The sequence below is a fragment of the Mesoplodon densirostris genome, chromosome 14, assembly GCF_025265405.1.
Source record: "Mesoplodon densirostris isolate mMesDen1 chromosome 14, mMesDen1 primary haplotype, whole genome shotgun sequence".
Taxonomy (NCBI): domain Eukaryota; kingdom Metazoa; phylum Chordata; class Mammalia; order Artiodactyla; family Ziphiidae; genus Mesoplodon; species Mesoplodon densirostris.
Genome location: NC_082674.1, coordinates 59,067,492 through 59,095,467, shown reverse-complemented (window position 1 = coordinate 59,095,467; position 27,976 = coordinate 59,067,492). Strand labels below are relative to the sequence as shown.

The window sequence follows — 27,976 nt, the reverse complement described above, 5'->3', positions numbered from 1 at the left end:
CAGGCGGACTCCCAACCACTTGCGCCACCAGGGAGGCCCTGGTTATCCATTTTAAATACAGCAGTGTGTACATGTTGATCCCAAACTCCCTGCCCTTTCACCCCATGCTTCCCCCCCAGTAACCATAAGTTCATTCTCTAAGTCTGTGAGTCTGTTTCTGTTTTGTAAATAAGTTCATTTGTATCATTTCTTTTCAGACTCTGTGTATGAGGATTATCATACGATATTTCTCTTTCTCTGTCTGACATACTTCACTCAGTATGACAATCACTAGGACCATCCATGTTGCTGCAAATGGCATTATTTCATTCTTTTTAATGGCTGAGTAATATTCCACTGTATACATGTACCACATCTTCTTTATCCATTCCTCTGTCGATGGACATTTAGGTTGTATCCATGTCTTGGCTATTGTAAACAGTGCTGCAATGAACACTGGGGTGCATGTATCCCTTTGGACCATGTTTTTCTCTGGATATATGCCCAGGAGTGGGATTGCAGGGCCCTATGGTAGCTCTATTTTTCGTTTTTTAAGGAACCTCCATACTGTTCTCCACAGTGACGACATAGGCATTTCTGAAAGTCCTCAGGAGTTTTGTTCAGGTGTTTGGGGAAGTCCACTCATAGGGTCTTCTGCCAGGTCTGGGTTGGATGTCTGCCACACCTGTGGTGCCCACTCCTTGGGCCACGCCTGGTCACCCGAAAGGTGCAGACCCTTGAGGCACCACAGGGCTCAGTTCCTGGGGTGGGTGGGGCTCGGAGGACACACCACAATGCTCACTCTCTCACCCTTGGCTCGTTCTCAAGTTTCTTTTCCTCCGGATGCCCTGTTCCCCTCTCCTATATGAACACCACACCTCCTACCCTTCCAGGCTTCTGTACTCACTACTTGTTATTTTAACGGGGGAACCGTGAAGCACAAAGAGAACTCCAGGTTCACAGAGCTGGTTGGTGACCACCAGGGCTGTGATCCGTATGTCCTCATTCTCTGCTTTTTTCTTTTATAACTAATCAACACTTTCTCTGTGAAAAATAATAATCTGAGGGAACTGTTGGTTTAAAATGACCAAAAAAAAAAAAAAAAAAAAAAAAGGCACTGTGCAAATACACCAGGGGTTTTAGTTTTGAGAGTCTAATTTGAGAACACTGGGGGAGGGCGGTGGAATAATGGTGATGGGACTATTTGCACAAGGTCCCTAAGGAAAGAGAGCAGCTGAAGACAGCACCAACTTGTTCGGAAGACAGCTGTTGATGGTCAGAGGGAAAGGACGACTCTGAGTAAGGTGGCCTCTGGCAGGGCCTATATTGGCGCTGAGAGTGTTGGGAAGAGTGGGAGATCAGTGGGTGGAGAAAGGGTCCCAGGGATTTGTTGAATTAATTGGTTGGAACTTGGGGGTGGGGGTGGGGATCCACAGTACTCACGATTCCGAAAGCGGGGCCGAACCAGAAAAATGCCATTTTGTGCTGTTATTGTAGCCCTCTTGTACCCACCCCCAGGTCGACGTGACCGGGAGGAAGCAGAGGGTTACTCAAATGCACAGAGCGGAGAAATGGTTACAGAAGGTGAAAATCTCGGAGCTGCGGTGACCGGCAGAGGCCACAAAGGGGCAGTGCCTCCTCAGTCTGTCTCGATCTAAATGGGCAAAATCCCGCGGGAGTCGGAGGAAGAAAAAAAATGTAGTCACCGGGAGAGGCCATTTACCCACCCTGGGCAGCCACTCCTGCGGCGGACTCCGGGGGCACCCCGCTCCCTGCTCTCACCCACCACGGCCTCCCCTCCTCCCCCTTCCAGAAATGCTCGGTGAGCAGCCACTGTGCATCAGGCACTTTTCTAGGCCCTGAAGGCACCCGCCGTTCTGGAATCTACGTTCCGGAGGGGAGGCGCAGAGGTCTCCCCGCAGCTCCTCCCACCTGGCCACCACCTCTACCTGTGCCCGGAGCCCCAGACGCACCGGGCCCAGCGGCAGATGCTGCAGTCGACCCAGGCCTGCCTTTGGGAGGCCGATGGCAGAGGGCCTTCAGCCTTTTGTCTCCCGCACCCCGGGTGTGGCTGGGATAACGGAATGGTGATCGGGTGACAGAAGCTGCGGGGGCGCCCAGTGACCACCAGGTGGCGCTTGGAGACCCCAAAGGAACTGTGATCGCAGGGACCAAACAGTATTTCTTTGGGGCCACAATACGTCACAGTGACAGGGCAAGCGCGGCATTGCTTTGGAACAAATCGCTTGTCCCCTACTTGCTCAGAAAATTCCCGAGAGTCCTCTAAATACAGAGATAAATATTCACCTGCAAGACGGGCCCATCCTGCGTCCCACCCAGGGTCAAGGCATGAGTAAAAGAGCTGGTGTCTGCAGGGCAGGGCCCCTAGGCTGAAAACTGTTTCCCTCTGTCCTTTAGATTTCTGTACTGTAGTTTCTTTCTGCCTCCTTAACTGGAGCCAGGAAATGGCTGTTGCCTGGGAGAGCTGGGCCTGGAGCCCTTGCTTCTTGTGGAAAGAGGGGTTGCGGAGAAGTGGGATTCCGGGCTGACGGATGACCACCCTAGGTGGGTGTGTTAATTAGATGCTGGATTTACATACAAAAAGCCCTCCTACAGTTATGCAAAGCCTCTACCACTCCTGCTTTTTGGTGGCTAAAGCCCATCCACCCCGTGCCCAGCATTTAAAATCCCCACGGGGCTGGTGCCCAGCCAGACATTTGCCTGTCTGACATTTGCTGGCAAATTGCAACCTTCCGTGATTTTAAAATTCAGGTGTAGAAATCAAGAAAGTAAATCTATCTTTAAATATCCTACTCCTTAAAATGTGTTCTCTTTTTTTCTTTTTTTTGGCTGCTACCCCTTTGGCACAGGGTATAATACAGCTGAGGGTGGCAAGGCTGGGATATTTCTCAGTCCACAGCACAGTGGGGACCGGAAAAGAATGCCAGTGTCCTCAAGGTAAGCATGCTGTCTGCCTCTGAGTCTCAGGCTGGGTGTGACCAGGGCACCTTTGTCTCTGGCAGTAGCTAAAATGAGGGTCCAAGGTGAGTGGGATTTTTGCCTTGATTTGGAAGTTGGATCTGGTTAGTCAAAACAATTCTGAATTCCTGGGTGTTGAGTTGGCTTTGGGACTCTGGGTCTCAATAACGCCTGCTTCTTGCTCCATGAGGGATATGGCCCTGGTGGGGAGAAGGGCTGACGTCAGCCTCTCAGGCGGCCAGCTCACCAGCTAATCTTCACGGCTGGCTTGGCGGCACTGGTTCCTCAGAGGTCTGGCTGAGAGCAGATCTGAAAGGACCTGGGCTAGGGCATGGGGCCGGAGTGCCAGCCACACTGAAAGGCAGATACACATGGGTGGACCATGATTCAGCCTTGAACCCCCCCAAACCCGGACTGGCTTGTCATGCTTTGACCAGTATGTGTGACTCTCAGCAGTTATCTGCTGGTAGAAACTCACATTTCAATCGACCCCCTCCCTCACCTCTCCCAAGCTTCTCTCAGCGCGCTGTCTTACAAGAACTTCCATGTGGCCCTGTTCCGTTCCCACGTCATGTCAGCACGTGGCGGCCTGGGCCGGGGACAAGAGACACTGCTCTTTTTCTGCTATTCCATGCAAAGATGTGGGTCAATTTTTTTCTCAATGCCCTGCAATGCGGCTGTGATCAGGCTGACATATTTAATAGACTGTACTGGAGGCTTGTACAAGCAGAGGGCCGTGACATACAGAGTGTCCTGGTATCCACCTTCCAGACACGGGGGTTCTTAGGGCCACCAGCCCATCCTCGGGGAGCACAGTTCTATCGTCATCATTTCTCCCCCAAAGAGAGGGCCGTATACACCCTCCCTACAGCCTGGCCTTCCAGTGGGAGAGAGGGTGGGGACTGCAATTCACCTTTGGGACGGACTTTACTTTGTCCCCAGGCCCAGAGAGAAGAGGAAATGCCTTTTCACCACAGCCCAGGGCTGAGATCCTTTCATTTGCTGTGCAGGGATCTGCCTTTCCTAGGACATTTGACAGCAGGACTGTCCATCCAGTCCCACCTGTCAGGGTAGCCCTGCCTTCCTGCTCTGCAGGATGGGAGCACACTCGGTGGGGATCCGACGTGGAGGATGTCGTAGGGGAGTCCCTCTGGCTCCCCTCAGCACCAGGTGAAGCTCCTGTCTGGCTAGAACATCTACATTCAGCTTCCTGGTGTCTGCGCAAGTCCCCTCGGGGATGATGTGTGGACTTTGCTGGACTCAAGGTAGTTTTCTCAGAAAGAGGCAAATCTGCCTGGGGGGTGGGTTAAGTGCTGACTCCTCGTTTCGGACAGAAGCTGCCTGGAGCCTTGGAGCACAGCTTTCCCAGAACAGGTCCTAGCTAGAGCACCACAGGGTTTCTGCGCTCCATCTGGACTCTGGTGCCCACACCCGCTATTTCAAAGTTCTCAATTCCCCTCAAACCTCCTACTTGACCACCTGCCCCCCTTCTTGGCAGCTGCCCTAGTTTGGGGAGAGAATGGATCCAGCAGTCCACTACCCCCTGGCTTCCATCAACATCCCACAGGTAGGCGTGGTGGCTCCCAGCTTCTCCTTTTCTCCTGTCCCCCTGGAGAAGGCTGGCTGCCGCGCCGAGCCAGCTCGCCTGTGTTCAGATGGGTGGCCGTGGAAAGCAGCCTCTAAAAACACTGGTTCTGTCTCGCTTGCCCTCTCCCGCTTCTTCACTTGCTCGCTCTTCTGGAAGCCAGCTGCCATGTTGGGAGCTGGCCCGTGAAAAGGCCCATGAATCAAGGAACCGAGGGGGGGGGGCTTGGGACAACAGCCAACAAGGGACTGCCGTCCTCAGTCCCGCAGCCTGTGAGGAGCCGAATCCTGCCGGGAACCAGTGAGTGAGCCTGGAAATGAAGCCTCCCTCAGTCCAGCCTTTGGGTGAGACCGTAGTCCTGGCCGACACCTTGACTACAACCTCGTGAGAGACCCTAAGCCAGAGGACCCAGCTAAACCTGGCTAGATCCCCAACTCGCAGGAACTGTGAAATAATAAATGTTTATTACTTTGCTAAATTTGGGGGGTAATTTATTACACAGCTATAGCTAAGGACTACAGTGGCTCTCAGATTCATCAATTTCTTAGCTCTGAAAAATTTGAAAAAATTTGGGCATCCATGTAAGGTTGCCACCTTCTTAGTTTACAAAGTGAGTCTTGAAAAATGACAACCAATTTTTACTCCCATTGTTTTTATAAAAGAAGAATCATTTTACAATAGGTGATAAAGCATTTGACTAGTTGGTCTAAACTTTAATTACTCGAAGGTGGCTTTATTCTGCAAGGTCACCCCAACCAAAATTGTTAATTCATTAAAAGCTACATTGTCCCTTAAAAAAAAGCAACGAGGATCATTTTTTATTTTTATTACAGTGTTATTTACATACAATAAAGTCCATCCATTTAAAATTGGAGGAATTTTGATAATTCTAAACTCACTTCCATAATCCAGATATGGAATGGCTTCCTCGTCCTGAAAAGTTTCCTATGCTCCTTTGCAGTCAATCCCCTCCGAATATGGGCCCCATGCAACTTTTGATCTGCTTAAGAGGAAGGACATTTGAATATAACAAAATTAGGAAGGATGTAATCTCAAAATAAAAGGCAACCATTAAACTGAGTGCATTTAAATGTATAAACCAAACTTTATTTTTACATGGCCTTATGAACTTGGAGACTTGATGGATTTTCAGCACCACTGTTCTGGCTCCCATCGGTATTCGATAAGCTAGGCTGCTTTAAGAAAGAGTCCTGAATACAGTGGTTTAAATAAGATGGAAGAGTTTTCACTCCTCACATCCTGTTCCAATGGTAGGTGGGCAGTTAGGGCAGGTAGAGGGCTCCACTCTCCAAGGTCATCTGGGAACCCAGGCCAGTGAGCTGATCTGCCAACCTCTGTAAGTGACATCCTTCTCCGGGTCCAAAGCAGCTGCTGCAATTTCCTAGCCATCAGGAAAGAAGAGAGTGTGTCCACAGCAAGCATCTTTAAGGAAATAACCCAGAAATGTAACACCTAACTTTTGCTGATATAGCACTGGCTCAAATTAGTCAGACAACCAAACCTATGGGAAGATGGGAGGCAGGGAAATATAGGCAGTGCTGGGTGACCCAGTGCCCAGTTAACAGCTGGAGGATTCTACTACTGGCCAAACGGAGACAGTTAGCATTATGCCCTCTCTTCCAAATTGTCAGTCTCTGCCTCTCTTCTGGTTCCAACTGTCAGCATTTCCAGGGCTTCTCATCTTTAAAAATACCTCCTTGGGCTGCACATGCTGTGCTCTCCTTGTTAGCACCCCATCTCCGCCCCCCCACCTTCCTCACGCTCTCTTTCTCCTCCCGATTCCTATCCACTCCTCAACCCAGGCACTATGACTCTCCCCAACAGGTCTCTAAGACTCGTTTTTGTTGAATCCATGCTTCCCAGTGCTTTTCTTATTGGATGTTTCTTCAGCTTCTAACGTGTTGACCTTCTGTCTTGAATGCTCTCTTTCCTTCATTCATTTGATACCATAACCTCATGTTTTCTACATTCATTTAGTTACTCTTAGTTCGTCCCTGCTCTGAATGATTCCCCTGCTGCCTTCTGTCACCTCTCAGCATTTCCCAGGACACTACTCTCTTTTATTCTTTTCTCTATACACTCACCTGAGCAGATCTGCTCCTATGATAAGTCAGTTAAGATTGTGCTTGGCTGCATGTAACAGAAATCCAACAAATGGTGGCCGATAGGAGCAAGAGGCTTACCTTTCTCATGTAACAGGGAGTTTGGGGGCAGGCTGTCAGTCCAGGGCTGTCTGTGCTCTTTTGTAGATCTGCTTTGCCAGGCTTAGTGTGTGGCTGTTTTCCCTGTGGTGCAAGATGGCTGCCACATCTTCTGGCAGCACATCTACATTCCAGGCAGGAGGAAGGAGGAGGGAATAGGACAAAAGACAAAAGGAGGAGGCTAAGTCTGTCACATTTCATGAAAGCTATCCCAGGAGTCCCCACAGCACTCCAATTTCAGAACCGGATCCCATGGCCTCTTGTAGCTAGGAGAGTGTCATGGGAATTGAGTGATCTAGCTGTACACAATGCAGATGTGAAAAAAGCTGGGAGTATTAAGAATGAAGGAGAAGGGGCTTCCCTGGTGGCACAGTGGTTGAGAGTCTGCCTGCCGATTCAGGGGACACAGGTTCGTGCCCCGGTCCGGGAAGATCCCACATGCCGTGGAGCGGCTGGGCCCATGAGCCTTGGCCGCTGAGCCTGCGCGTCTGGAGCCTGTGCTCCGCAGTGGGAGAGGCCACAACAGTGCGAGGCCCACGTACTGCAAAAAAAAAAAAAAAAAAAGAATGAAGGAGAAGATTGATCCTGGATGGGAAAGGAGCAGCGGGTGCCACCCATGACTTTAGCGTGTATCTGCTGACAATTCAGAAAACTATATCTTCTATACAAATGGCCAATAAGCACATGGAACAATGCTAAACATCACTAATGATCAGGGAAATGCAAATCTAAACCACAACGAGATACAACCTCACACACATTAGAATGGTTACCATGAAAAACAAAGAAACAATGGAAAGCAAGTGTTGGTGAGGATGTGAAGAAATTGGAAACCTTGTGCATTGCTGGTAGGAATGCAAAATGGTGCCTCTCTTGTGGAAAACAGTATGGCAGTTCCTAAAAAAATTAAATATAGTATTACCATATGATCCAGCAATTCCATCTAGGTATACACCCAAAGGAATTGAAAACAGGCACTCAGATAGATATTTGTACACCCACGTCCATAGCACCATTATTTACAATAGCCAAAAAGGTGGAAGTAGCCCAAATGTCCATTGACAGATGACAGATGAATGGATAAAAAAATGTGGTATATATGTGCAATGGCATGGTAGTATATCTTAAAAAGGAATGAAGTTCTGATCGTGCTTCAACATGAATAAACCTTGAAGACATTATGCTAAGTGAAATAAGCCAGATACGAAAGGACAAATATTGTTATGATTCCATTTACATGAGGATCTCAGAATAGGCAAATTCTTACAGACAGAAAGGAGAATTGAGGTTACCAGGGGCTGGGGGGGGGAGGGAAGAGGGGGAAGTTATTGCTTAATAGGTACAGCATTTCAGTTTTGCAAGATGAAAAGAATCCTGGAGATAGATGATGGGGGTGGTTAGACAATAATGTGGTGAATGCATACTTAATGCTGCTGACAGTCCACTTAAAAATGGTTAAAATGGTAAATTTTATGTTATGTATATCTTACCACAATAAAAAATCTTTATCTTCAGTTTTGAGCTCCTTTGAAAAGTCCCATTTATTTAGGCGCTAGACATTTTCATTTGGATACCTCACCTCCAACATTTTATGCTCAGAACTGAACTCATGAAGTCCCACATGGGGCTCTCAGCCCTTTGAAATCACATACGATAGCTCAGCCACTGGCCTGCAGAGCTTCACACGGCGCGAGGACAGGAGGGTCTGGAGAGGTTCCAGCCTCAGCCACAGGCCCATGGGAACCAACCTCCTTGGTAATGCTTGGCTCCTTGGGGCCAACCCAGGTTACCTCCCCTCCAACAAACAAGCAACTCCTTCCTCTTTTCCTGCTGGCGAGTTCCTCCTTGGAGTTCTTGGTGTCTTTTCCTGATAGGATCTTCAGAGAAGACCATCCAGTCCATGCTGCCAGGTTTGGGACAAGTGTCTAGGCTCTCCTTTGACACACAGTGCTGCCTTTCCAGAATGCCGCCTATCACAGGCTGTCAGAGAGGGGAACGCCTTGTCAAGCCTCCCAGAGTTCTGGCACACCCTTTCCACAGGACTGCGGCTGACCTGGGACATGATGGATCAGCCAGCTTCTGTCCTGGTCAGCTCTCATGCCCAGACCTGCTGTTAAATATGTTGACTGTGACCCCAGCCTAAAGCTGCGGGGACTACTTTGCAAACGGGAGGCCCACTGACTCCTGTGAGAAGAAAGATTTTCTCCAAGGGGACTTGCGGTGTCTGTCGACATACGAGAGAGTCCAGCATAATGTTAAGGACTTCTGCTTCGCCCAGCATTTCTACACACACACATTAAAGTAATTCTCAAGTTGAATGATCTGAAAACCATTTGGGAGAAATGGTAATTAAGAGTGACAATGGGGGCACATTTATATTCAGGGACATTTCTGGCTGTATCAGGCATGAATGTCAACTCAGGTAAAGATATGATCTTGTTTTTACTCCTGGAAGCCTGACTGGAGAGTGTATTTGTTATCTATTGCTGGGTAACAAATAACCCCAAACTTAAGGACTCAAAACAATATTTATTATCTCCCAGTTTCTGTGGCTTAGGAATGGCTTGGCTGGGTCCTCCAGCTCCTAAGTAGCTATCTGGGTTTCAGCCAGGGCCACAGTCATTCTAGGCTCCCCACCTCACCACCCCACCCCCCACCATGGCAGGATCCTCTCCCAAGTCAGTGTTATTAGCAGGATTCAGCTGGTTGATGGCTGTTGCCCAGAGGCCACCCTCAGTTCCTGGCCATATGGGCCTCTCTGAGGGGTGCAGCTCACAACATCGTAGCTGATTCATCAGGGTGAGCAAGCTAGACAAGGCAGAGAGACAGAAAGAGTGAGCTAGACGGAAGTCACAGTCTCAGATCTAATTTGGAAGTGACAGCTCCTCCCTTTCGACTCTGTCTCCTAATTAGGAGTCTGTCACTAGGTCCAGCCCACATTCAAGGGGAGGAGGCTACAGGAGTGGTGGGGGGCAGGGGGTCATTGGGAGACATTTTGGAAGCTGCCCACTACAGAGTTCTCTTTCCTCTGAGCATATGTTATCTTGCAGGGAACTTCGATCATCAGTTGAATCAATCAAAGACTAGGAGGTGGATAAATAAGCTGACAAATCTCTGAGCAGCTCTCCACGCCTTTGCAGCTGTCTTTTCCACTTGGGTTGATTTCAATGTTTTTAAGCAAAGATGATGAGATTGCAGACAGGGTGGTGGAAGGACCAGGCTTCCTCCCTGGTCTTTTAAGAAGGAGAGAGCGCTGGTTCTCAAGGCTGCTTCTCCTCTCCTTGTCTGACTAGCTCTCTGTGGTTTGGCTTTGCTCTGCGGTTTGTTTACACGGCTGGGCAAGGACGATGACTTAACCCATCCAGACTGAAATCAGGGCTGATTTCAAAGTGAACCATCAGTCAAAATAAGGCATAACCAACAAAATGAGCACAAATCCATATCTTTGCTACAGAGGCACCAGGACGACGAATCATATTCTGTGCCTTTGCATGTGCTGTTCCCCATCTGAAATGCCCTCCCTACCTCGCCTATCCATCCTGCCAGGTGCCCCTTCATGAAGCTTTCCCAGGATTTCTGTCCACACAGCTCTTTCTCTTTCTTCACTTAAGTTTTAGAGCAGCTAATGTCTGAGCCACCCAGTTGAGCTTCTGATTACATCCTGCCTCATGGGGCTCTTTATTTCCTGCATGTGGGCTTTATGCCCTGGCTCCAACGAGATGTAACCTTCTTCTCCAGGGCAAGAACTGTTGTCCAGTTCTTTCACACCCACTGTGGTACCCAGCCCAGGGTAGAGCTTGTTGATACTTGAGGTCAGAAGCCTGGTCAGATCTTATATTTGGAGCCTCCCAAGCTCCTTGAACAGTGCCTGTCCATGCATGGCAAGACTTCCCTCAATAAATGTAAATTTTATGTCGGTGTCTATGGCATTTGCACGGATGGAGCTTGGAAGGGGATGGAGAGGACTGCAGTGGTGGTGTGGGCGGAAACTTCTGTCACTCAATCCCCGCTCTGCTCATTTCACACGTATGACCTTGTCCATCGCACACAGGGCATCTCGTCAGACCTGCTCCCCTTGGGCGGTGGGGTATGCTGCCTGCGTGGTGATGTCCAGTCTTGAGAAATCTCTCCAGTTAGGCAAAGGGTATCTGGATCTTTACTTCTGGGCAAGCAACCCTCTCCTCCCCAGCATTCCCTTCTTTTGGAAAGAGCAGTTGTTTTTCTGCTTTGAAAGAAGCCCAAGGAAACTGTGCGTGGGAACCGCAGGGAAGAGCTTGGTCATTGTTCAACAGTCGCCCTTCGCCAGCGCAGCTCAGGCGCTGACCAGGATCCTGGGCGGGGGTGGAACCGACAGAGGGATTGGCCTCCAGCAAGGCTCATGCTGTGGATTCTCTCCTCAGCTCTGCAGCTCTAACTCAAAGGACAAGGCCGAACGTGTCCTGGTGCCTTGATTTGCCCTTCAAAATAGGAGGTGGTGTGGTCTTTCTGGTGGAGCCTCATGTCTCCTGTGAGCACTGGGGATCCTGTGACTGCAGATGAGTCTTGGGGCTGGGCTGGGCTGGGGGACAGTATTCCTCACCTTCTTCTTCAACCAGCACTTATAACCAGCGTCTACTGGGCACCTGCTGTGCTCCACGCTTTGGAGTGGTGGACAGTGAAAATGCAAGGTCAGATATGGCAGGTCCTTGCCCTGGAGGAGCCCTCGAAGCCTAAGGGGAAGAAAAGGGTACATCAGAGGTTTGCATCCGCCTGGGTGCTGAGAACCTTGAGGAGGGGCTGTCTCTGGCGGGAGGCATCAGGGAAAGTGAGAGGAGACCATGCTTAAGCTGAGTTTTGACAAACAGGAACCAGTTACTTGGGGAAGACGATTTTCGGTAGAGGAGGCGTAATGTGTGAGACAGGCCAGCGGGACGGAACTTCACAGTGTGTTGAGGGATGCGTGGTGAGTTTGGCCTGCCTATAGCATGAGGGTTTCAAGCAGGAGTGAAGCAATCAGTCTTGAATTTTATAATGATCGCTGTGCCTGGTAAGGAGGGAGGGCTGGAGGGGCCGGGATAGCAGTGGGTAGGCAGGCGGAGGCTCTGTAGTGGTCCCCGTCCCCGTGAGGGAATCTGGAGAGCAGGTGACCACAGAGGAGACAACAGGGAAAGTGGCCAGAGTTCCTGCTGGTGGTTATGTGTGTACACATGTGTATGCAAGCGTGTGCGAGTACACATGTGCATGTGTGTATGTGCGTGAGAGCATGTGCCTGCATAGGTGCTTGCATGTGGGTGTGTACATGTATGTAGAGATGCATGTTTGTGCAGGTGTGTGGGGACTGACGGAGGTATGATAGAGAGAGCTGGGGAACCCACATTTGATGAACTTGGTATTATAGTCTTCATTTTCCATTTGAGTAAACTAAGACTCCCATACGTTAAATGATGTCCTTTCTTCATTCAATGAATATTGAACCCTCCATTCAGAGGGCATATTTCACATATTTTGCCACTGTTAATCCTTAAAGAAACATTATAAAGGAGTTACTGTTATCTCCCCATTTTATAGATGAAGAAACAGGCTCAGAGAGAGAAAAGTCCTGATGAGATAGACCTGCGTGTCATGGATTCTACATGGAGTCCATGGGAAACATCAGCTGGGACTTTTCCAGACTGGTGGGATTCTCATTTTGAATACCCAAATTCTCTCCTCATCCCTTTTTTCTTTTTTCACATATAGGATGATATGAGTGCTTTTCAGAGCCCTCCAAGGATACGGGCAAGAAAGACTGAGGGGACCAGTAAACATTTCTTGAAACAATAAGAAATATATATGCATACAATCCTCCTTAAGGCAACTTCCTCTAAGAAAAAGTCCAAAGCAGCGAATGGGAGGTAGGGAGAGGTCTCCAGGGTTGCTGTTTGCTGAAGAGTTTCCTTCCTTCTGTTTTAATATCAGGCCTCTAAGTCTGATACGTGTTAATACAATGTTCACTGGAAAGAAGAATGGTTGTGATATATGCTGTAAACCAGCACTTGCAAATTTTACTGTGTATATGGGCCACCTGGGGATCTTGTTAAAACACAGATTCTGATTCAGTGGGTCTGGGTGGGGCCTGACATTCTGTGTTGGTCATGTGCTCCCAGGGATGTCCATATGGCCACACGGTAGGATTTGGACCACCCTTTGAGGAGCAAGACTGAAAAGGAAACAGAGTCATGGATACCTGTGGTTAATGAAGAGGGGAGCATGGCCAGGAGCCTGAAGAAGAGAATGAGTTTTGCTTTGAATGTGTTGTGTCTGAGGCACAGATTCTTCCTGGGAGAAATTGTGTGGTGATGACTAGTGGGGGTCAGAGTTCAATGAAAGTCAGCAAGAGGTCAGTGAGAGGTCAGAGTTGAAGACTCAGATCACCACCATCTTGGGGGTTGTCTGGACACCTTGGGGGAAACAAAGTTGCTAAAGGAGGGAGAGACAGAGTTTGGGAAGAGATAAAGTAATTGGGTATAGGGTCTAGGACGAGACATTTAAGAAGAGAAGAAGGGAGGCCAGTGATGACACTGACAAGTGTGGTCAAAATGTTAGGAGAACAACCAGCAGGTTTGGGTGACAGGAACCGGGTGAAAAGACAGGAGGAGAAGGGGCCGAGCTGGGTCCTTCTCTCCCCCCAGGCCCCCACTCCCATTCGTCTCCTGGGAGGAGACGGTCACCCTGCAGCAACAGCTCTGTGGCCTTCTGGACTCTGGTTGGGTTCAACCAATGGGGAGCACTGGTGGGGGGATGAGGGGAGGAGGCAGGTGAGCAGTGTGTGTTCCCCTCGCCCTTACCCTCCACCGCAGGCCTGCGGTCCTATAGCTCCTACTGGTTCTGGCAGCTCTTCTGTTACTGGCCCCAGCATTCTGCACCGTTCCTTGTGAATTTACAGAGATGTAGGGTGGTTTGGCAAAAGCCCCTAAGCTTGTGTGTGCCACTTGCTTTCCGTTTGGACCACGACCAATAGAGAGGGGATGGGCGACAGTGCTAGATGTTCTGTGAGGAAGACGGGGACCAGGACGTAACATTTCACAGTTGAGAGCTCTCCTCGTTTCCCCAGAGCCATTTCCCAAAGATGCTGGGGAGGGTGAGTTGAGGACGGAATGAAGCTGGATGAAGTACAGACCACAGCAAGTCCCCTACCTAAGAACCTTCAAGTTGCAAACTTTCAAGGATGCCAACGTGCCTTCGCATGTCCAGTCACGTAAGCTAGTTCATAAGTCTGGCGTACGTTGTCACGTGCGCACATCCTCTACAAGTGGTTGTGCTTTTGTGTACTTTACTGTATAGTACAGTATAGAGTACAGTAGTACAGTGTCTTTATTTCAAGCCCAAGCTGTTCGGAAGCAAGCGTAAAAGCAGTGGTGACGTAGCTGGTACTGCTAAGAAGCGCCCAGCGATAATGATGGAAACAAAAGTGGGGGAAGAAGAAGTAACTGAAGACCCAAAGAGATTTATGACGCAGGAAATGGCGAGGGGATTTTCTTTATTTGAGGAGGCACTATTAGTGCACTGTTAGGCACTGTGAGTTTTGAGGCACAGGACCCGAACGTAGGAGGGTACACGAAGGTGGCAGCAGCCGTTCAGAATGCAATTCAGTGCTACCATGTCATCTGTTGACAAGAAAAAAAGAGCAACTACCCAGACATCACTGGATCGTTTATTCGAGGGAGTAGATAGAATTGAATCCAACAAGGAACTGGAACCTGTGCCATCAACGTCAGGCGTGAGTGAAACTGCACCTTGCCCTCCGTCTCCTATTGCTGACGATCCCTCAGCTCTACCATCTCCCACCTCCTCTCCCTCCTCCAGTCAGTAACTCTTCTTGCCTCTTCACTCGATGCCAGCCCCTGGATGCCAGCTGTTGTACTGTACTACTGGACTTTTCAAGGTACTGTACTATAAGATTAAAAATGTTTTCTTTATTTTTTGTGTTTGTTTGTTTTTTATGTATTATTTGTGTGAAAAGTATTATAAACCTATTATGGTGTTCATTGGGTACCTAGGCTAACATCATTGGACTTAACGAAAGGGCTCTCGGAACCGAACTTGTTTGTATGTAGGGGACTCCTTCGAGAAGCTTGGCTTTGAAGAGAGTGAGGGAAGCAGGGCAGTAGCTGGAGGAAAGGCTGGGGTTCAGGAAGGTGACGTTAGGGTTGGAGAACCTGGAGCACATTTATAGGCAAATAGGCAGGTGCTGTCAGACAAGGAGAGATTGAAGATGCAAAGGAGCGAATGAATGGTGGATGGAGGGATCGCAATGGTCCGAGGCCTCAGGATCAACAGGACACGGAAGACTCAGCTTCATAAACGAGGAGACATGTTTCCTTTGTAACGGATAAGGAAGAAGGGATGGGGCCTCCCTGGTGGCGCAGTGGTTGAGAGTCCGCCTGCCGATGCAGGGGATACGGGTTCGTGCCCCGGTCTGGGAGGATCCCATATGCCGCGGAGCGGCTGGGCCTGTGAGCCATGGCCGCTGGGCCTGCGCATCCGGAGCCTGTGCTCCGCAACGGGAGAGGCCACAACAGTGAGAGGCCCACATACCGCAAAAAAAAAAAAAAAAAAAAAAAAAGAAGGGATGGGTGGGTGATGAAACGGGGAGTTTGTGGAGTGAGGGGGCATTGACACACCTCCCCTTGGAGGCTTTGATCTTCTTCCGGACAGAGGAGGTTGAGCTCTACCTGAAAATAAAGGGGTGGGGAGTGGGGAGAGAAGGTTAGGAAAAGCTGCTGTAAGGAGGGAAACCAGAAACATCTGGAGAACAATGAAAGGAGGGGTAGCAGCCAGGAGGCCTTTTCTACATCCTGTGGTCCCTAATCTCTCTCACCACGTGGGCCACGCTTTGTGCACTGGTCCATTCTCTCTCCCCTCACAATGGCTTCTGCTGTAACATTCAACACTAAGTGCACTGTAATTGTGGGGTCTCTTGCCTTTGTGGGGTAATTACTTGTCTTTCAGGATTTCTCGGGATTTCTGGGTCTGTTTCTCAAGGAGATGATCCTTCATCAAGTCTCACTGCCACATGTATTTCTTTTGTAAAAGATTCCTGACTTCATGTCTTCCCAAGGACTCTGTCAGGATGATCTCACCTTCTGAAATTGGCAGAGAATAAGCATTCTGATTTCATTCTAGCTCAAGAACAGAAAGGTGGTTGTTAAGCAGAAATTATCCAGTCAGTAATCAGACAAGCCCAGTCACTTTTTCTCAAAAAGATTCTGGCCAAATGCTGGAGATACTTTCTGCAGGTAAGATTGACCTTGAACACACAGACGCCTATAAGAGCCACAGGTCCTGTTTTTTTTTTAAGTCCTGGTTGCTTTCGAGGGCCTCTGTAAAGGAAAAGGAGACCTGGGAGGAGTGGACTAATGTGGAACCTTTCCTATTACAAGTACATAGAAATGCGGGATAAAATGAAAACCAAATTAGTCCAGTTGCTGGAACTGAAGAGGTAATGGAGAAACGCAGCCGGAATTGGTGAGTGGTGCCCTAGCTAGCGAGGGGTGTGAGTGTATCTGTCTGTGCTCTTATTAGACTGGGGTAGAGCCCATGCAGAGATGAAAGTGAAGACCTTGGGCCAGTGCCAGCCAGAGGCCTAAACAAGGAAGAAAAAGTTGGGGGGCTTGCAGGGCTGAACTCTCCAAGAATGGAGGACTAGGAAAAAAAATCCAGTCGTTGATTAAGGAAGATGCCAAGAAAGTTTGCTTCTGCCTGGATTCTGGGTGAAAAAAATTAAAGCCTTTTGTGAAAAAGTGAAATTCCAAGCTTCCGCTTTGAGAGGTTCTGGAGACAATGTACACTGTCTATGAACTGGGGACACCCTAGAATAAAAAATGCATGTAAAGAGTGGTCCTGGTTATGTTACTGTTAGGACACATGCAGACACAGATGAAAAGTCACTCTGGTCATAGGAGTTTTCCATTGAAAACTCAAGCTGAGTTAAAGATGATCTTTCAGCAAAAATTTACAAAATACCTCATGGAAAGATCCACCATGAACAAGAATTTGCAGATGCAGCAAGCAGGAGTGTCAGCAATCCCCACCTTGAGATCATAGAAAAGCAGTCTGAAAGAGACCATAAATATAGGGATGTTTACATGATTAAAGAGATAAAAAGAAAAAATAGAAGCCACAATGAAAGAATAACCATTATGAAAAAGAGTGGGAGTAATACTGATAATATAATATATTTGTGTTCATGTTCAGATTTAAAAATAAGTAGACAAACTGAGGAAAATGGGTTGCCACCAACCAACCAACCAACCACCCAACCAACAAACAAAATAACAAAAGCCAACAACATCTCCTCCATTTCACCCCCCAAAACCCAAAGTACAAAAAAAGCCTCCGAAAGCCATAAAAGAGAAAGAGAAAATGGGAGGCCCTCATTTTGTCCTTGCATATTTCAACCCACTGAAGTTTAGCGTGGTTTATACACTCATGTAAACCGTGCCAGTCAGCACTAGGTTTATCATCAGGATAAGAATGCAGACACTAAACTTTGTTGCCTATGACACCAAAATAATCTTTCTATTACAGTATGATCATGGAAAGAAATGGAAATCCTGGGCCAGTAAAGTTCCTGTGAGCAGCCACATATGATCACACAGTGGAAGAGAGTGAATAGGGAATCTGAGTGGAGTCATGAGATGGGCAAAGGAAGTTTAAGAAAATCGTATAATTGTACAATTCAAGCATATGTGGTAGAGAACTTGGGCGCTGGACATGCCTGGTGGTCTGCCACCATCAATCTAATGAATCAGTGTTAACTTTGCTTCTTCTTGCACATGCTCTATCCCAGTGTTGCTACAGAGACAGTCGAGTCCATTCTCTTGTTAGTACCTGGATTTGGGTTGCAAGTGACATGGCTGTAGAAAAAAGAAGAAAAAGGTTGGACAGGAAAAAAGAAAAGTGCCATGATTTGAGATTGTATGATGGCCAACATGGACCATCTATGAGAATCTATAGGCAAAATATTCGAAAAAATGAGAGCTTAGAAAGGTTACTGGAAATGATCAATGTACAAAATCATTAGTAAAAAAATTTAGAAAATGTAATGAAAAATACTATTTACAATAACAACAGTAACAAAAACTATGAACTCTTAGAAACAGATGTAATAAGAGTGCAAGAGCATCATGGAAAAAAATCAAAACAATTTATTGAAAATATAAAATAAGACCTAAGTAGTTGGAGACAATATACCATGGATAGAAAGACTTGTTATCATAAAAGATGTCAATTTTTGTCCAAATTAAAATCTGCTTGATTCCAATAAAAATTCCCAAGATTTTTTTTACAGAACTTGACAAAATAGGTCTAAATATTCAAACAAAAGAGGGAATGCCAAAGGTATTCAAAAAATCTTAAATAATCATCATAATTATAATGATGATGATGAGAGATTTGCCCTTCCAGATTTCAAAAATGTATACAAAACTATAGCATATAGCTTAAACAGTGTGATATAGGCATAGGATAGAGAAATCTACCAGTGAAACAGAATAGAGAGTGTAGAAACGGACTTACGTACACTGGGAATTTGGCTTATGACAAAGGTAGCATTACAAGGCAGCAGGGATAGAGCAGACTATTTAATAAATTGGTCTTGGACAATAAATTATGGAAAAAGATAAAATAGGATTCCTACCTCACCACATACACACACACACCTCTAGCAGGATTAAAATATAAATGTAGAATGTAAGACTTTAAGATTTTAAGAAGAAAATATAGAGCAATATCTTCATAACTTTAGGGTATGGAAAATGTTTTAAAATAAGACAAAATAGGAAAAAAAGTTAAAGAGGAAAGTTTGATAAATTTAACTACATGAAAATGAGAAGATGTTTGCAACATATATAGCTAATAAAGAACTAGTGTGCAGAATATATATACAAAAAGTCTTGAAAGCTAATGATAAGTATCCAGGCAATAAAATTGGTAATTTATAGAAGAGACAATTGAATGGGTGAGGATAAAGTAAGGAGAAGCTTGCTTTGTTAGTAATGAGGGAAATGCAAAATAAAATAAGAAATCATTTCACACGACCAGATTGACAAAAACAGAAAGTCTGGTAACACTATTGTTTTTCAAACTGTTTGTTATGACCCATCTGTAAGCTGTGAAATCAGTTTAATGAATCACTGCCAACATGACAAAATAAAATCATAATAGAAAGAAAATATCCGCATGTGCTGATAGTAATGAAACAGTAAGTATTTTCATGAAAGTTTTGATTCAGCTTATGTACACACCCACACACATGGGTATATATGTATACATACACATGTGTGCATGTGCGTATTTACGGGGTCAAAATGTAAAATGCATTTTTTACATTGAATGTGGTAGAAAAGTCTAAAGCCTCTGTTTTACATATAGCAAAAACAATATTATATGTTTACAGATCCCATAGGATGTGTAGGAGTGATAAATATCGTGTTAGAAGAGTGGTTTCCTCTGGAGTGGGAGGGAAGAAGACACGGGGTCAGAGTGTGAAGATTTCGCTCCATCTATGTTGACAGTTTACAAAATACATCTGAAACAAAAATGCAAACAGTGTTAATATCTGTTAAGTCTAGGATAAGCATGGGTGTCCATTACAGTATTATCTGTACTTTTCCATGTTTGAAATGTTTCACAATTTTAAAAAAACTTAAAATTTAACCAACAATAAAAGGTATGGGCATGTGTGTGGGGAGGGAAGAAGGACTCATAAGGCTGCAAGAAGCTTGCAGCAAAGGGACAAGGTGTGTTCACATCTCTGTGGCCAAAAGTCTCAGGAAGTTCTGGGCCTCAGGGCCAGTAGTCTGGGCAGCCAACTGCCCTGTGTTGATGTGGCCTCACTGTTGTCCCTTCACTCTGGGCTGGTATTGTCACCGATTTTGTTCTTCTCCATTAGATCACAGGCCATTTTCATCACCCTCTTCAGCAACCTGCACAACCAGCAACCTTTCCTTGATGTGTTAATTGCTATAAACTCTCTCCTAGAGCTCCTTCTGCTACATCTCATACGTTTTGCTGTGTTGTGTTTCCATTTGATACAAGATCCTTTTTGACTTTTCTTTTGATTTTTTCTTTGATCCATTGGTTGTTCAGGAGTGTGTTGTTTAATTTCCACTTTTTTTTTTTGGATTTTCCAGTTTTTCTACTGTTATTGATTTCTAGTTTCATAGTGTGTGGTCAGGGTTTTCTTGTGTGCATACCATACTTGGAATGATTTCAATCTTCTTAAATTTGCTAAGGCTCGTTTTGTGACCTATCATATAATTGATCCTGGTGAATGTTTCTTGGTTGAAAGTTTTTTTTTTTTTTCATTCAGCGCTTTGAATATATCATTCTATTCTCCTGGCCTGGAATGTTTCTGCTGAGAAATCTTCTGATAGCTTAAAACAGCTATTTTGAAATCTTTACTGGGTAGGTCACAGATCTCCATGCCTTTGGCGTCAGTTACTGAAAGATTATTGTGATCCTCTGGAGGTGTCATGTTTCCTTGATTTTTTGTGTTTTTTAAAGTCTTGTGTTGCTATCTTCACATTTGAAATAGCACTCACCTCCTCCATTCTTTACTGACTAATCTCTCCAATGTGTCCAGATTTATATATATATTTTGCTCCAACACTGTGCTAGAATTTCTCTGCTGGATACCTGGGCTCCCACAATGTCTCTCTCCCCTGTGGGTGATTGTCTAAGACAGTGTTCTCCAGGGGTTCTTGGACCACAGCTGAGAGGAGCTAGAGCTGGTTTACACACCACTGTAGGATCCACAGTCAGGACTGAGGTCTGTATGTCTACTACCTGACACATGGGTGGATGAGACTCCTCTCAGGTCCCTTGGCATATGGTGATGGATCCCACATCTCCCACAAAGACACTTTTATCTGGATGGATGCCAAATTGTTGTTGTGGGGTGGGATACAAGCAAGGGACTTCTTTTTTGGCCATCTTGCTGATATTATTCCCTTAGGATTCTTACTAGAAAAGTTTTCCCATTATTTTTAAATAGTGAAATATATCAGACTTACTAAAAGCTTAGAGAATACTTTACCAATACCCATGTATGCATCATTTAGCTTAAGAAATAAAAAAAGTGCATTTGAAACTGTGTCTTCCTCTGCATCCCATTACTCACCTCTCTTTCTAGTTCTGAGGTTGGTGTTTATTATGCCCCTGCATAGATTTATTACATACACTTTTAGCTTTAAATAATACATTGCATTACTTTGCATGTTTATAAACTTTATAGAGATGGGATAATGCCACATGTACCCTTCTACAACTTCTTTTTTCACTCAATATCATGTGTTCTGAGATTTATCCAGATAGATACTACTAGCTCTAGTTCATTTTTATGAATATGCCACCATTTATTTATCCATCTGGGTTGCTTTCATTTTTTACTATTCCAAATAATACTGCAGAGAACATTCTGGTTCATGTTTCCTGGAGCACACTTAGGAGCTTCTGTGGCTGGGTTGAAGGGTAGGCATACTCACCATATTTCATGGGTAACAGAATGTGAAATGCAAACCTTCTTGTATCTTATAGTTCTGGCAGGGACCTCAAAGTCTGGTCCCAGTTTTTCCTGATGTACAGTTTATCTTGTTTTTATTGGTTTGTAGAAGTTTTAAAAATGTTTTCTGGGGCTTCCCTGGTGGCGCAGTGGTTGGGAGTCCGCCTGCCGATGCAGGGGACACGGGTTCGTGCCCCGGTCCGGGAAGATCCCACATGCCGCGGAGCGGCTGGGCCCGTGAGCCATGGCCGCTGAGCCTCCGTGTCCGGAGCCTGTGCTCCGCAACGGGAGAGGCCACAACAGTGAGAGGCCCACGTACCACAAAAAAAAAAAAAAAAAAAAAAAAATGTTTTCTGGAGACCACTTCTTTGCCGGTTATATTCATTGTAAATGCAATCGCCCAAGTTTTTCTCTTTGTTACTGTTTACTCTGCTTAAAATAATTTTTAAAATTCGAAGTGAGTCAAATTTATGAATCTTTTCCTTTATTGTTTGTGCCTTTGGGGTCTTATTTAAGAATAAGCCCTGTAATGGAAGGATTTCTCTCTTAATTCTAGCAGTTTACTTTTAGTGACATAATAGGTTTTAGTTTATATCTTCTGGTAGCGACCCCTGTGCCCTGGTTCTCTGCTCATCACTGTAAACTATGACTTATAACTGCAGAGACTCAAGCAGCTTCCAGGTCTGCCAGACCCATCTCATCTTAGGGGTGGTGTCATCTTGACCTTTCTCATCTTAATTCTCCAAAAGAATTACCATAATCTAGTCAGTGAGCTTGGTTAGAATTTTTCCAGCAAAAAGGCTTGTTGAAATTCTTCTCTGGAATAGAGTTAGATAGAGATTGATAATTAGACAATACAGATGGTTTAGTATGGGTTTTGGAGCAAGATAGACTGGTTTTTAAAATCCCATTCAAGTCACTCGTTCTGAGTCATAGTTTTTTAATCTATAATATGGGGATAATGGTGTCTAAAGTGGAGAATGTGACAAGTATTAAATGTATAATCCTGGACTTAGAGCAATTGTAATAAACAATGATAGCTAAATTTATTAAGCAATTAATATGTGCTAGTCACAGAGCTAAATGTTTTACATGAATTATGTCACTTGGTCCTTATGACAGTTCTCTGAAGTTAAATACCACTACTGTGATAATGTAGGAGTTAAGGGAAAGGTTTTGGTTGGGTTCAAATCCCAGCTCAGCTACTTAACTGTGTGACTTTCAGCTCTTGCATTTTAGTTTTTTCATCTGTAAAGTAGAAATATGATAATAGTATCTTTGTTAGATTTTTTAGGGCTGCTGTAAAAAAGTGTCACAAGTGGAGTGGCTTAACTCGAAATTTTTGTCTCAGAGTTCTGTAGGCTAGAAGTCTGAGATTAAGGTGTTAGCAGGGCCATGCTCCCTCTGAAGGCACTGGGGAAGGATTTGTTCCAGGCCTCTCTCCTAGCTTCTGCTATTTCCTTGGCTTGTGGCAGTATAATATTCTCTCTGTGTGCATGTGTTGGTGTCCAAATTTCCTTTTTTAAAAATAAGAACACCAGCTACATGGGATTAGGGGTTCATTCTACTCCAGTATGTCCTCATTTTAACTAAGTACATCTATAATGACCCCTCCAAATAAGGTCACATTCTGAGGTGCGGGGGGAGGGAGGTAGGACTCCAACATATGACTTTTGGGAGGACACAATTCAACTCATAACAATATACATGAAAGCTCATCATGAAGATAAAAAAGGTTGACAGATGTAGAGAGTGTAAACACTGGTACATAGAAAATGATCAATAAAGTGTTAGTGGAGGAAAGGGAACCCTCTTGCACTGTTGGTGGGAATGTAAATTGATACAGCCACTATGGAGAATAGTATGGAGGTTCCTTAAAGAACTAAAAATAGAACTACCATATGACCCAGCAATCCCTCTACTGGGCATACACCCTGAGCAAACCATAATTCAAAAAGAGTCATGTACCAAAATGTTCATTGCAGCTCTATTTACAATAGCCAGGACATGGAAGCAACCTAAGTGTCCATCAACAGATGAATGGATAAAGAAGATGTGGCACATATATATAATGGAATATTACTCAGCCATAAAAAGAAATGAAACTAGGTTATTTATAGTGAGGTGGATGGACCTAGAGACAGTCATACAGAGTGAAGTAAGTCAGAAAGAGAAAAACAAATACCATATGCTAACACATATATATGGAATCATAAAAAAAAATGGTCATGAAGAACCTAGTGGCAAGATGGGAATAAAGATGAAGACCTATTAGAGAATGGACTTGAGGATACAGGGAGGGGGAAGGGTAAGCTGGGACAAAGTGAGAGAGTGGCATGGACATATATACACTACCAAATGTAAAATAGACAGCTAGTGGGAAGCAGCCACATAGCACAGGGAGATCGGCTCGGTGCTTTGTGACCACCTATAGGGGTGGGATAGGGAGGGTGGGAGGGAGGGAGATGCAAGAGGAAGAGATATGGGGACATGTGTATATGTATAGCTGATTCAATTTGTTATAAAGCAGAAACTAACACACCACTGTAGAGCAATTATACTCCAATAAAGATGATAAAAAAATAAAGTGTTAGCTCTTGTTACTATTACCATGAGTCAGATGGGGAAACTGAAGCTCAGAGAGGAGGAGTGACTTTCCTGAGGTCACACAGCCAATGTATGGCAGAAACAGGTGTTCAATACAGACATGGCTGATCCCAAAATTTCTGCACTGCGCGTCTTCATCACCTAGAGGACAGAGAGAGACATTCATTTTTTCAAGGCTCCATTTAGAAGAAGAGGCTCACCTGAATATAATTATGTACAAAAATGTTCTGAAAATTGTGTTCAGTACTTCAGTTGCATATTGCATTGCATATACATTTTCTTATTTTCAAGTAACATATTTAAGGTGAAATGGTCATCCATGATTAAAATGAAATAAAAGAAAAATAAGCTATACATCATTGCATCATTTTAGTTTTATTTTTCCTAGCACTTATTTATTGCATTGTATCACTTTTGCTCTATTTTCCTTCATGCTATTTGTTCTATTTAGTATTGCCCAAAGCCGGGTCCCCCATCTCCTTAGCAAGGCTGCCTTCCTAGTAAGGTATTCTATTGGCTGTTTTCCTTTCCAATTAATACTTATCTGTCTTACATCCCATATTATAACAAGTCTCTCACCCAGGCGTCCTGGGTAAAAAAATCAACGAGATAAGCTTTGCTGGAGCATAAGTGTCATTTCCCCAGAGGGTTCACAAAGGCTACCCCCTGACAGCCTGGGAACAGGGGGCAGTGAGGTTTGTCCTTAGGGACAAGTGAGAGGTGGTCACGATGGGGCAGGCTTGGTCACCTTCGGAGGTTGAGAACCTTTACCACCTCTTGCCGTGAGACCAAGTCTTCACATTTCCCATAGTTTCCAGGGTGGCCAGTCCCATCTCTCCATCCAGGTCCCACGACAGGGTCCTTGTCCAGCAGGCACTGAGGAATTAGGATTTCATTTTCCATTTTTTCCCCGTGTGGTTCATTGTGCCGCCAATTCTCCCCAGTTATGCTGAGGTGAGGAGTCTCGGATGTTGGAAGGAAATTTCCTCACATTTTCCATTCCTTTCTTCCCAGAGACAGTTTGCTGGCAGAATAATGGCCGCTTCTCTTGGCAGCCAGATGAGAAACAGAGCTTAACGCAGAGGTGAGAACAACGCTTATGTGGCTAGTGCTCTTCCTTGGCATTTAAAAAAAAAGTCCAACTTGGGGTCATTTACTTTTGAAAAGTGAAGGAAAATGTGAAACTTTAACAGGAGAGAGGTCGTGGTTGGAATGACAGACGTCACGTTTCTCTTTGCTCCTGGGTCATCAACACTCACCCTTTCGCGTCGCAAGCCCTGGCCTGGGTCTCTGATGGTGGATGCGCGTGTGGCCTCCGAGGACCGGTCCTCCGCCTCCTCCTCCCCAAAGGCCGCCTCCCCCAGGTCCCGTGCCCAGGGACAGGCCCACGCCCCAGTGCCCAGCCATCGCTCCCACGGGTGTCACTCACCGTGTGCCTCCCTTCTTGCTCCAGACGGCTGCGATGTCAGAAGGGCAATATTCACTTTAAAGGGCTTCTACAAACACTGCCTCAAATTCAGTCCCTCGCTTTCCATTAAGTTCTTTTTTTTTTTTTTTTTTTTTTTTTGCGGTATGCGGGCCTCTCACTGTTGTGGCCTCCCCCGTTGCGGAGCACAGGCTCCGGACGCGCAGGCTCAGCGGCCATGGCTCACGGGCCCAGCCGCTCCGCGGCATATGGGATCCTCCCAGACCGGGGCACGAACCCGTATCCCCTGCATCGGCAGGCGGACTCTCAACCACTTGCGCCACCAGGGAGGCCCTCCATTAAGTTCTTGCTTAAGGAATTGCTATCACGTTTAAAGAAAGTGATAAAATAAAAACAATACGTTTATAAGGTTATGATAAAAAAGCAGACAACATTACAGAAAAGCAGACAAAATTCCCATCTCTCCGGCGATCGCCCCACAAACCCCCGTCCTGTTGCCGACCATGCTTAATCATTGCTTTCTTTCTTTTTTAAATTTAGTTTTTATTTTATTAATTGTGGTTTAACGAGTGAAATAGTTCTACAAGGCTTGTTATTAAAACAGCAGAACAAGTTTCTGTTGAGGATGATGATTTTAGTGATCTAAAGTTAGACTGTGGGGCCTCCCTGGTGGCGCAGTGGTTGGGAGTCCGCCTGCCGATGCAGGGGACACGGGTTCGTGCCCCGATCCCGGAGGATCCCACATGCCGCGGAGCGGCTGGGCCCGCGAGCCATGGCCGCGGGGCCTGTGTGTCCGGAGCCTGTGCTCCGCAACGGGAGAGGCCACAGCAGTGAGAGGCCCGCGTACAGCAAAAAAAAAAAAAAAAAAAAAAAAAAAAAAAAAAAAAAAAAATAAAGTTAGACTGTGGTGATGGTTGCACAACTCTGTAAATATATTAAACCCATTGAGTCACACAATTTACATGGAAGAATATAACGTAAATTATATCTCAACAAAGCCGTTGTAGAAAGGGGAGGATAAGAAACATTTCCAAGAAAAACTTCCTGAAACCACTCCCGCTTCACTTCCCAGGGGCAACCGCTTTCAGTTAGGGTGAGGTTTCCCACCATATCTCTAACTAGTTTGCTTGCACTATTTTTGACTATTCAGCTTTAGGCATTCACTATTGACTCCCATTTAAAAAAAGACGAAGCTTTAATTTTCTTTCATATCACTTACTCCGGCCCCCACCATACCAAATGCACACTTCCCATCCCCTCTCCTTCTGGTATACTGTTATCAATATTCTCGTTAGCTCAGTGTTCTGTGTTTTCATTAGTATGATGACAAAATTTCCATCGGCAGCTGCCCAGTAGTGTGTCATGAAAGAGAGCATCTGAGGGTTCAACTGATTCTTAATTTCTCAACCTCCTTGAGAAATGACAGTTGATTTACAATGTTGTGTTAGTTTCAGGTGTACAGCACAGTGATTCAATTTTATGTGTGTGTGTGTGTGTTCTTTTTCAGATTCTTCTCCCTTTTAAGTTATTATAAAAGATTGAGTATAGTTCCCTGTGCTATACAGTAGGTCCTTGTTGGTTATCTATTTTATATATAGGAGTGTGTATATGTTAATCCCAAACTCCTAATTTACCCCTCCCCATCCCTTCACTTTTGGTAACCCTAAGTTTGTTTTCTATGTGTATTTGTTTTCTGTGTGTTTTGTACATAAGTTCATCTGTATCTTTTTTTTTTAGATTTTACATATAAGGGATATCATATGAAACAGTACTTGTCTTTCTCTGTCTGGTTTACTTCACTTAGTATGAGCCATCCATGTTGCTGCGAATGGCATTATTTCATTCTTTTTTATGGCTGAATAATATTCCATTGTATATCTTTGTCACATCTTTTTTATCCATTCATTTGTTGATGAACATTTAGGTTGTGTCCATGTCTTGGTTATTGTAAATAGTGCTGCTATGAACATTGGGGTGCATGTATATTTTTGAATTAGAGTTTTCTGTAGATATGCCTATCCAGGAGTAGGATTGCTGGATCATATAGCAACTCTATATTTAGTTTTTAAAGAAACATCCATATTGTTCTCCTCAGTGGCTGCACCAATTTACATTCCCAGTGTAGGATTTACACTTGATTGATAGTTTGACAAGGTGTACAATTCTCTGTTGAAATGAAACTTTTCTCAGGAATTTGAAGGCTCTGTCTGTTCCAGTGTTTTCTAGAATTCAATATTTCTGATGCAATGTCTGAGGCCAGTTTGGTTCTGGTTCCCCTGTAGACATTTTATTTTCCCTTTCTAGAAGCTTCTAGGATATTTTTCTTTATCTTTGGCAGTCTTGAACCTGTGTTTCTTTCTCTCATTTTCTCTCTCTCTCTCTCTCTCTCTCTCTCTCTCTTTTCTGGGACTTCTACAAGTCACATGGATTAATTCTATATGTCTCTCTTTTTTAAAAAAATTTTATTTATTTATTTGGCTGCACCAGGTCTTAATTCCCAGCATGAGGGATCTTTGTTGTGGCACGTGGGATCTTTTAGTTGAGGCATGCGGGATCTTTTAGTTGTGGCATGCAGGATCTAGTTCCCTGACCAGGGATCAAACATGGGTCCCCTACACCAGGAGCATGGAGTCTTAACCACTGGACCACCAGGG

The 27,976-nt window shown here is 45.2% G+C and overlaps 1 protein-coding gene across 1 annotated transcript in view; it reads right to left on the bottom strand.

Annotated features, from left to right (window-relative positions):
- Positions 1-19,189: 19,189 nt before the first annotated feature.
- ANTXR1 (ANTXR cell adhesion molecule 1) overlaps positions 19,190-27,976 on the bottom strand; it is a 292,266-nt gene continuing 283,479 nt past the window's right edge. The window contains exons 18-19 of the transcript XR_009534396.1: positions 23,900-24,037; positions 19,190-19,315 (exon numbers count right to left, since the gene is read on the bottom strand). The gene's annotated coding sequence lies outside the window, so the exon portion shown is untranslated. The remainder of the gene's footprint in view (positions 19,316-23,899; positions 24,038-27,976) is intronic.